An 8460-nucleotide genomic window follows, 5' to 3' on the forward strand; every position below is an offset into this window, starting at 1 on the left:
CTTAGGAGTTAAATGGCTAGTAATATTGTTTCAGTAGGAAGTAATAACTGTCGTCCAGAGGCATTCACTTTGATTTATAAAACGATTACAGTCAGTACCTTCTCTGAAAATTATATTTAACGTGACGATCAATACATGAATGGACAATTAAAAAGAAACCTTTTGAAAAAATCTTTCATATCTGGAAAGGTATTTGAAATCAATCATTGTAAAAAAAAAAAAAAGACAAAAAAAAAGACCCCGATATGCAAACTACCTATGTCTTCTGACTATGTGGATTGACCCGCAGCCGTGATGCATTTGCACGATAGGAAACAACTACTGTATTTCTTAACCATTTCGACGCAATCATAACTTATGACAGGAACGTCTATTGCGACAGATACAGATGCCGATAGTAATAAAAAAAAATTAAAAACATTTTTTTTTGTAAAAATGCGTTTTTTTTACCATAAAAAGCCGAACAAAACGAGAAAAACAAAACTTAGGCCCAATTTATTTCAATTATTAACAGACCTATAAGGTAAATTTCTGCAACATACGTTAAAATTTACAATAATCACTACGTCAAAACAAAATGTAATCATATCGCACGTCACTTCTTCGACAGTGCAGGCGGACAACTAAACACACGATACCATATTGAATGAGTCAGTCCATAAAAATAAATAAATCAATAAACGGTGCAGTGACGTAGCAGGGGAAAAAATGGAAAGAAACGCGAACGCCTGTGGTCGTCTCCTGACTGTATCTGCCGTCAAACTGTTTGCCTTGTCCTAAAAGCATACATCAAACGAGCATTTTTCTGCTCTTCAGTATGAATTGTGGAGCGGCACGGCTATAAATGTTAGAAGCATATCAAAATAAAGTTTCGAAAACTTTAAAAGAGAGGAGTGATAATTTAGAGCTGCCTGAGATTTGTTCATGTGAATGTGCATGTATGTGAAGAAGCGATTTCTTTTATGTCATCTATCAAATATTTCCCGCCCGTCAACGAGGGACGTGGGACTTGTATAACACGACACCGAGCCTCTGCTACAGCACCAAAATATGTACACACTTTTGTGTTCTGAAAGTTAACAGTTACAGTAAACTTAGTGATGGAAGCGGCAGTCGACCTTTTGTAGCGCGTTCTGTTGCAGGCAAAACATTAGTTTGGAGCAGTAACTGATCCTTTTGGAGCAGACGCCAACATCTGTTAGCACATCACTCGAAGAAAAGAAAAAAAAAAGTGATTGCATCGTCAAATTACCCCATCTTTGATAATGAGTGAGGGTTCCTCTTTGATACTGGAGCATATTATTCATTACCTTTTGTAATGAGAATAAATAAGGCGCAGAAAAAACACAGAGCGTTCTTTTTTTTTAGAAATCAGGCTCTAGTCAGAGCCTTGTTTTTGTTTACAAAGGATAGTAAAATATATCTATGAAACATTTACCATAGTGCAACACTTAAGTTGGGATCGAGCTTCCTTCCTCGCACTTTTACAGCCGGTAATTTATTTAGCCTGTATACATAAGTTCCATAAAATGCCAGCAAAAATCAGCTCGTCTATGAACAAAAATGCGTGCCCATAGTTTCATGAACCTACCGAACTCGAGACTTTAATATTATAAACTGCCAAAACAACCACCCCGCAATATTATGAAAACCTACACTTCTGCAAGTGAAACTGATCTTTAGCGGCATTGGAACCAGAGTGAAGTCAAAGTTCGCTGTTCTTTCGACAGCTGCACGGGGACACCCATGACTACCATTTATTTAAATATAAACCCGCAAATTTTTTTTACAGCGGAGCTGTTAAGGGCTGGTTTCCCGAGGATCGTGTCCGTCCTCAGATGACCTGATGACACAGAACTCTGGACAGCTACCGCCATCTATGAGCGACAGCGGTAACCAGACAACCGGCTTGCCTGTTGTCTGGTTGCCGGCGTCTCTTATAGATGGCGGCCACCTTTGGAGCATTTCCACTCTGGCTTGCCGACTTGCGGCCGGCCATTACTTCATTCCCACTTCGCTGGTCCTCCTTCTTCACCAAAGTGGAAAGGCTGAAAGTTTTTTTTTTTTCACTTCGGCGCATATTTGAAAGATCGGAAATCAACCTACCACCAAAAACAAAACAAAAAGTGAAAGCCGTTTACCACTCCCTGTAACGCCGAATTAGAGCGCAGCTCTTGAGGAGGAGGAGGGGAGGGTACCGAGGGCCACGTGTTCTCGGGGGGGGTCACGTGACCCCCCCCCCGAGGGCACGTGACCTTGGTGGGGTCACGTGGGGGCAAACACGTGCCCCCCTCAGAGGTCACGTGACCTCGGGAGGGGGTCACGTGACCTCGGGGTGTCACGTGACTCCCCAGGTCACGTGACCCCCCGGGTCACGTGACCAAAATTTTTCCGCTAGATTTAGCGAGGAATTTTTTTCCCCTAGATTTAGCGGGGAAATTTTTCCGCTACATTTAGTGGGGAATTTTTTACCGCTAGAGTTAGCGGGGAAATTTTTCCGCTAGATTTAGCGGGAAAATTTTCCCCTAGATTTAGCGGGGAAATTTTTACCGCTAGATTTAGCGGGGAAATTTTTTCCGCTAGATTTAGCGGGGAAATTTTTACCGCTAGATTTAGCGGGGAAATTTTTACGCTAAATTTAGCGGGGAAATTTTTACGCTAAATTTAGCGGGGAAATTGTTCCGCTAGATTTAGCGGGGAAATTTTTCCGCTAGATTTAGCGGGGAAATTTACCCATAATGCACCGCGCGGTTACGCCGTCGGCGACGCCAACGGCGACGGCGACGGCGACGCCGCTCAAGCCGGAAACGGGCGCCTAAGAGCTGCGCTCTAAAAACAACAAAAAAAAATGTACAGCTGGAATAGTATTGGAGCATAATTATCGAGTCTATCGCGCTAACCTGGGCGCTCCCCCATGTCAGCCGCTGCACCTAGCACTCCGGTGCGAAGCAGTGAAGCTCGACTCGCGCGTGCTGGTGAGAGGCGGCACGGAGGCGTTCTGCAGACACGATAATTAGGTGATCTCATCGGGGGTAAAACAAAACCTGATTTTGTCTTATCACAGTAGCCACCATTCTAAAATTCGGCAATCATTTCTCGCAACGTGTAGCTGCTTACATCGCCGACATCGTCTGGAAATCTAGACGACGTCGGCGATCAATCCGTCAGCGCATCAGCCGACCAGCGCGGTTCCCTTGATTTAAAGCGCGACATCGTGGCATTCGTCCATCTTCCTCTGCGTGGTCGTTCATCCGCTAAACGAATGAAGTGCAGCAAATGTCCCGTGACTTGCGCTTTTAGTGTGTCTTTATAGTTGTGTGTGTTCGAGTATTCGACTGTGCTCTGACCTAAGATAAAACAAACTATACGCCGAGTAGAGACGCTGTGAAATACATATTTTTAGCATTTTTCTTTCCTCCTACTTCTCTATATAATAAAATCAATCAATCAATAATGCTTTTTTACTTTGCTTATTTTGGCGCAGGTCTTAGAAAATATAGCACTTTGGCGCAAGACATATCAGACTTTCGTTCGTGCCGCAATCTGGCGCAGCTGGCGCAGCACTTCCATCACTGCAAATCCAATAATACAGCATTTAGTACGATGAAGAGTTTACTGCTATTGCCAGATGCGTACGTGTAGTAAGAAATCTGCTAAATTGGCAGAACTCTTATAAACGTTAAAAAAAAAAAAAAGGTAATTATACTACCTCAAGAACTGACGAAAACCTTTTGCCGCTTTTGATATACGTCAGTATTTTTCGAAAGGTTTCTGCATTACTGTTGCTAAAACAAATTTCCAAATGTTTCCAAGATTTCCTGAAAATAAATGTTTTTTTCCGGCCTTCAAAGTTTTCTGAAATTTTGCATCCCTGGATGCCGGTCGTCTCTTTGAATCGAACGGTGGCTTGCACTATCTAACCATTCTTCGTATTTCTATTCCCAGTTTTTCATTAAAAATTGTCATTTTTTAAACAAAATTAAGGTGAAGATTTTTTTATATTGATGACTTTGCAAATTGAGACCGGTACGAGAAAGGCGCCTCTGTGCAACTGCATGGCACCTAGCAGGTGTTCCAAAGACCGCCAGGGAAGAACTAAGAAAACGTCTGTCCTTTCCTCGATTTAAGTCACAAATCAGTTTATCTATGTTTGGGAAAAATCAGCTGCCTTACATTCTTTTTTTTTTTTGTTGTTCTCCTCGCTCTCTTACAAAGGCATTCAACAAAAAAAGAAATATTAACTTCTTCAAAAACTAAATTGCACATTTATGTAAAACAAAGTAGCGCAATATTTACGTCACGAGCTTCGTTCTGAGTTAGTAGCGATTCGGAGGCTTTGAGACAGCGACCCCGAAACAGAAGTACGTTTCGGAATCACTCAAATGAGCCTCGCAATGTAAATAGTGCACTTTTTTTTCAGGTAAAATTAATTTTTGCATTTTATAAACCTTATTATTTTTATCTGGGACAATCACACCTTCGGCGAGATGCAGCTCTTTACGGTACAAAATCAAGTGTTCAGTCAGCCGTCGCAATCTCCTCTGCACACTCTGTCAAATTCTTGGAACCTAGTTCTTTAAGGGGTATTCACACGAGGGAGAAATCCCGGGGATTTCTCCCCGGCACGCGCGCATCACGAGATAAAAACGCGAGGCTTTTGCACATCGCGAAGCCTGACGTTTTCGTCGTTGGATGCGCGTGCCGGGGAGAAATCCCCGGGATTTCTCCCTCGTGTGAATACCCCTTTATGTCGCTGCCCGCAACACTTCTGGCCTCGAACAAACAGCTCGTGGTCTATACAGTGGAAAGGCATTTCCAGGGATCCAATTTTGGTGCCGTCTTTGAGAAAAATGTACGACTTGAATAGAATAATTCCTAAAAGGCTCTATACATTATTGACTGCAAAAATGGCAATCTGGCCGCTTCCATACCTCTGTCCCTGCGGACAAGCGCGGGTGACAGAAGACTTGCCGAAGTTGTCTCTTTTCCATGCTGCACGTGCTTACACAGAAAAGTCATCCAAACAAAGCCAGTCTACTTCCCTGCACAACTGCTCGAGTCAAGTCAATGAACAATCAAGGCAGGCCGAAGTTCGATCTCACGAATCCCGTGCGTCAATATCAACGAACGCAGCCCCGCACTGTGCTTCGCAAAGTTACTCCAGCAGGCGCACAAACAAAGCACATATACACAAGTTACTTGTTCGCCGTACTTCACACGACGCTGCACATGGCTCTTGAGAAGGAATGGTGACAGTATCTAACTGAACCGGTGGTGACGGCCTCATCGCATCATGCTGGCGACCATCTCTACTTGTTCTTGCGCAGGAAAACAGATTCGGTGGTGCACCACGTATGCTGCATGCTGAAGACGCGTGCTCAGCGCCGAGGTCACCGAAATGCGACGTCAGTGCAAGCCGCGTAGTCTCCAGCGGTGACACTAGTCACTTTATATAAGCGACACCAGAGTCCCATAAAACTGATACACAAACGCGTCGAGCAAAAGACGTTTCGAGTGAAAGCGGGCATTGTGAAGAAGCAGGAAAAGAGCAACCGTTGCCGACTCCCAAAATAACCGTGTGTTCGTTCAACGAGCAAGCTTCCGACCTCGGGTGAGGACCCCGAGTTATATAAAAGGACACGGCACGGGCGGCACGACAAACAACATCCACGACATTACAAGAGGTCGTGAACCTCTCGCAGTCTGCTGCCTTGCGCGTGACAGGTCTGGGAGACTTCCTCGAGGATTGTCCAAGACAGACCATTCTGCTCGTTCTCTTCGCCATTCTTGCATCGACTTCAGAAAGGCGTATAAGTGGCTTGTACGTGACGTCATCGCACAACACCACGATCATTCCTACTCGTTCGTTACTGCTAAGAAAAAAAAATCGGTTGTGCGAAATGTGAGTTACGCGCGCAGCTGCAAGGTCCTTCACAAAGGCCCCTGATGTAATGTCACTGCAAGCTGTGCCCGCGTACATCCGACCCGAAACCCGCAACCAAGGATGCTATGCAAATCGCGGTAACGATCATATGCAACCGCAATTAAAAAAAAAAAAAATAATAATAAAGAATAAGAAAAGGACAGAAAAGTAGTAGTAAATCGTTGGGTTTTACGAGCTTACGAAGGTCATCTGGCAGAGCCCAGAAAATGACTGCGGATTGTGATCTAGGCATAGCCATGTGACAGATCGGCCCAATCCCGCTCACCTCTGCTTGTTTTCGCATGAATATACACGCACAGGTTACTCTCGCCTATGGATTAGACGATGCCCCCCGTGGCTTCGACTTACCGCTGATGCCCACCAGTTACCACTTTAATTTGTTACGGCGATCCTGATACCTGGTTCAAAATGCTCGATCCCAAGCTATGTGGGAAAGCTGACCGTGCCTTACTGCGCGCTTTTGCGTAAGAAAGCACGAGCACGTGCTGCACGGCGCAGGCGCACAGGCGACTTTCCGAAATGCTCAGAGCCGTCCTGGATTCGAAACTCCTTGATTTTATGAGCACCCTTGACTTATAGGTAAGTCCACGCCATTGAAAGGACGCTGGTAGCTGATGCTGAGAGACAACGGAGAAACGAATGCAATATTAGGGAGTTTTCGTAGGCCGCGTTTCCCCCCACCGCTAAGCCCTCCGCAACGGAGAAGCCTGCGCTTGCGCGCCCATGGACTTGACCGCAGAGTTCAGAGTATCGTAGCGGGTTGCAGAAAGCGTTGCGGGACGGCAAAAGCCATCTACGAAAACTCCCTGTTACATGATAAAACGGTGCACAGAACACGGAGGAAGAGAAAGGACAGGTAGGGGGAAACAGCGCTGACTCCCAACTCATTTATTTTGAGAAGGAAATAAAAAGAACCCATAAACCTGGACCCCAGGTAATAGTTAATACGAAAAGGAAAAAGAAAAAGAAGAAAATATAAACAGACGTGATTGATTTGAGCGAAAAAGGAAAAGGAAGAAGAAACCGTAAAGCTCGCCGGTGAAACAAAAAAGAGAAAATGAAATAAGAAGAACAGAAAAGATACAAAACGGCACTTTTTCACTCCCGGTTGGCCAAATTCACTCGCCGTTGGCGTTGACTAAGAATGCCACGTCTTTGGCACTCAACGACAGAGGAGGTTGGCTCACGCATTATACCCTCCAACTTTTTTTTTTATTTTTTTTTTTAATTTGATGAACATCAAGTACCTCTCGGGTAGTCCGACCTTGAAATATCTCGAGTATAGTTGTGCCACTAAAAGTCGGTGTGCACTGGCAGGTGAGACAATGTGTAGGCAGATGCCCTCCTACTAGAGAATAAGAATGTTCTCTAAGCCGGTCGTTGAGGCATCTTTCAGTCTGTCCTGTAGCAACCAGCACAGGTTAGGGGGATCTTGCAAACTGCACCTTCCGTGCAGGCAACGAACTTGTTCTTGTGTTTCTTGTGGCATGCGGTTCGTGAACGATGGTCAATTACGGAGCCCACCTTTGCGCAGATCTTGGCTAGCCTTTGGGCGCAGAAAACCCACTGGAACATCATACCTGCTGGCTATTTTTTTTTTTTTTTTTTTTCAAATTGTGGGTTAATTTATGAAGGTACAAAATTGCTACCAAACGCTTTTTTTTTTTTTTTGCTTTTTTTTAATGGGCTGCGGCCGCTTCACGATAGCGCGCGCTCGGCCGCAGACCGGAACTTGGGCAGTAGCAAAACGCGGCCGTCCACGCCAGTACACCGCAGACGAACTAAAGGAGCGGAAGAACGACGTCCATGCTTTCGCATTCACAACTCGTAAGAAGGGCTTCGGTGTCCTCGAAATTTCTTTTTCCTTTCGGCGCTACGGGCCTCAAGTACGGGCCAATGGCCTTTCTGTGATGCTGCGACTTTGTTAGCTATCACGTAGGGTCCATTTCTACACTCTAAAAAAAAAGGGTGTAGTGGGTACACCCACAGGGGGTGTAAGTGCTGCCACATATACTACACCCATAACGGTGTACAAGAACACCTCAAAACGAGGTGCATATATACACCCTCTTTAGGGGTGCATATGTGCACCCTTCTATACACCTTCAGCATTCGGGGGTGCACAGATACACCCCATAATGAGGTGTGTCATAAATCAGTTGGGAGTCGGCGCTCTTTCGCTCTACCTGTCCCGAATTCTCTTCCGTGTTTTGTACGCTGTTTTATGATGTTGAAGTACCAAGTAGCTCAAATTACTACTTTTCTAAATGCAATATTCGACTGCTCTACTACATCGGTAACGAAAAAAAAAAAGATTAAGCAAACTTTAATGCGCCGAGGAACTTATAGGGAAAGAAATGAGGGAGCGTGGGGATTTTATAACGCCAAGCTCTGCTTGGCATAATTATTGGGTAGGCCTAGAGCCAGTGTTGGGTTTAAGTACATGTCAAATGTACTTGAAGTAAATTATGATCAAATTAGAGGTTATCTACTCTAAGTAAAGTAGTAAGTACACC

This window comes from Ixodes scapularis, unplaced genomic scaffold (genome assembly GCF_016920785.2).
Source record: "Ixodes scapularis isolate PalLabHiFi unplaced genomic scaffold, ASM1692078v2 PGA_scaffold5__190_contigs__length_132052651, whole genome shotgun sequence".
Taxonomy (NCBI): Eukaryota; Metazoa; Arthropoda; class Arachnida; order Ixodida; family Ixodidae; genus Ixodes; species Ixodes scapularis.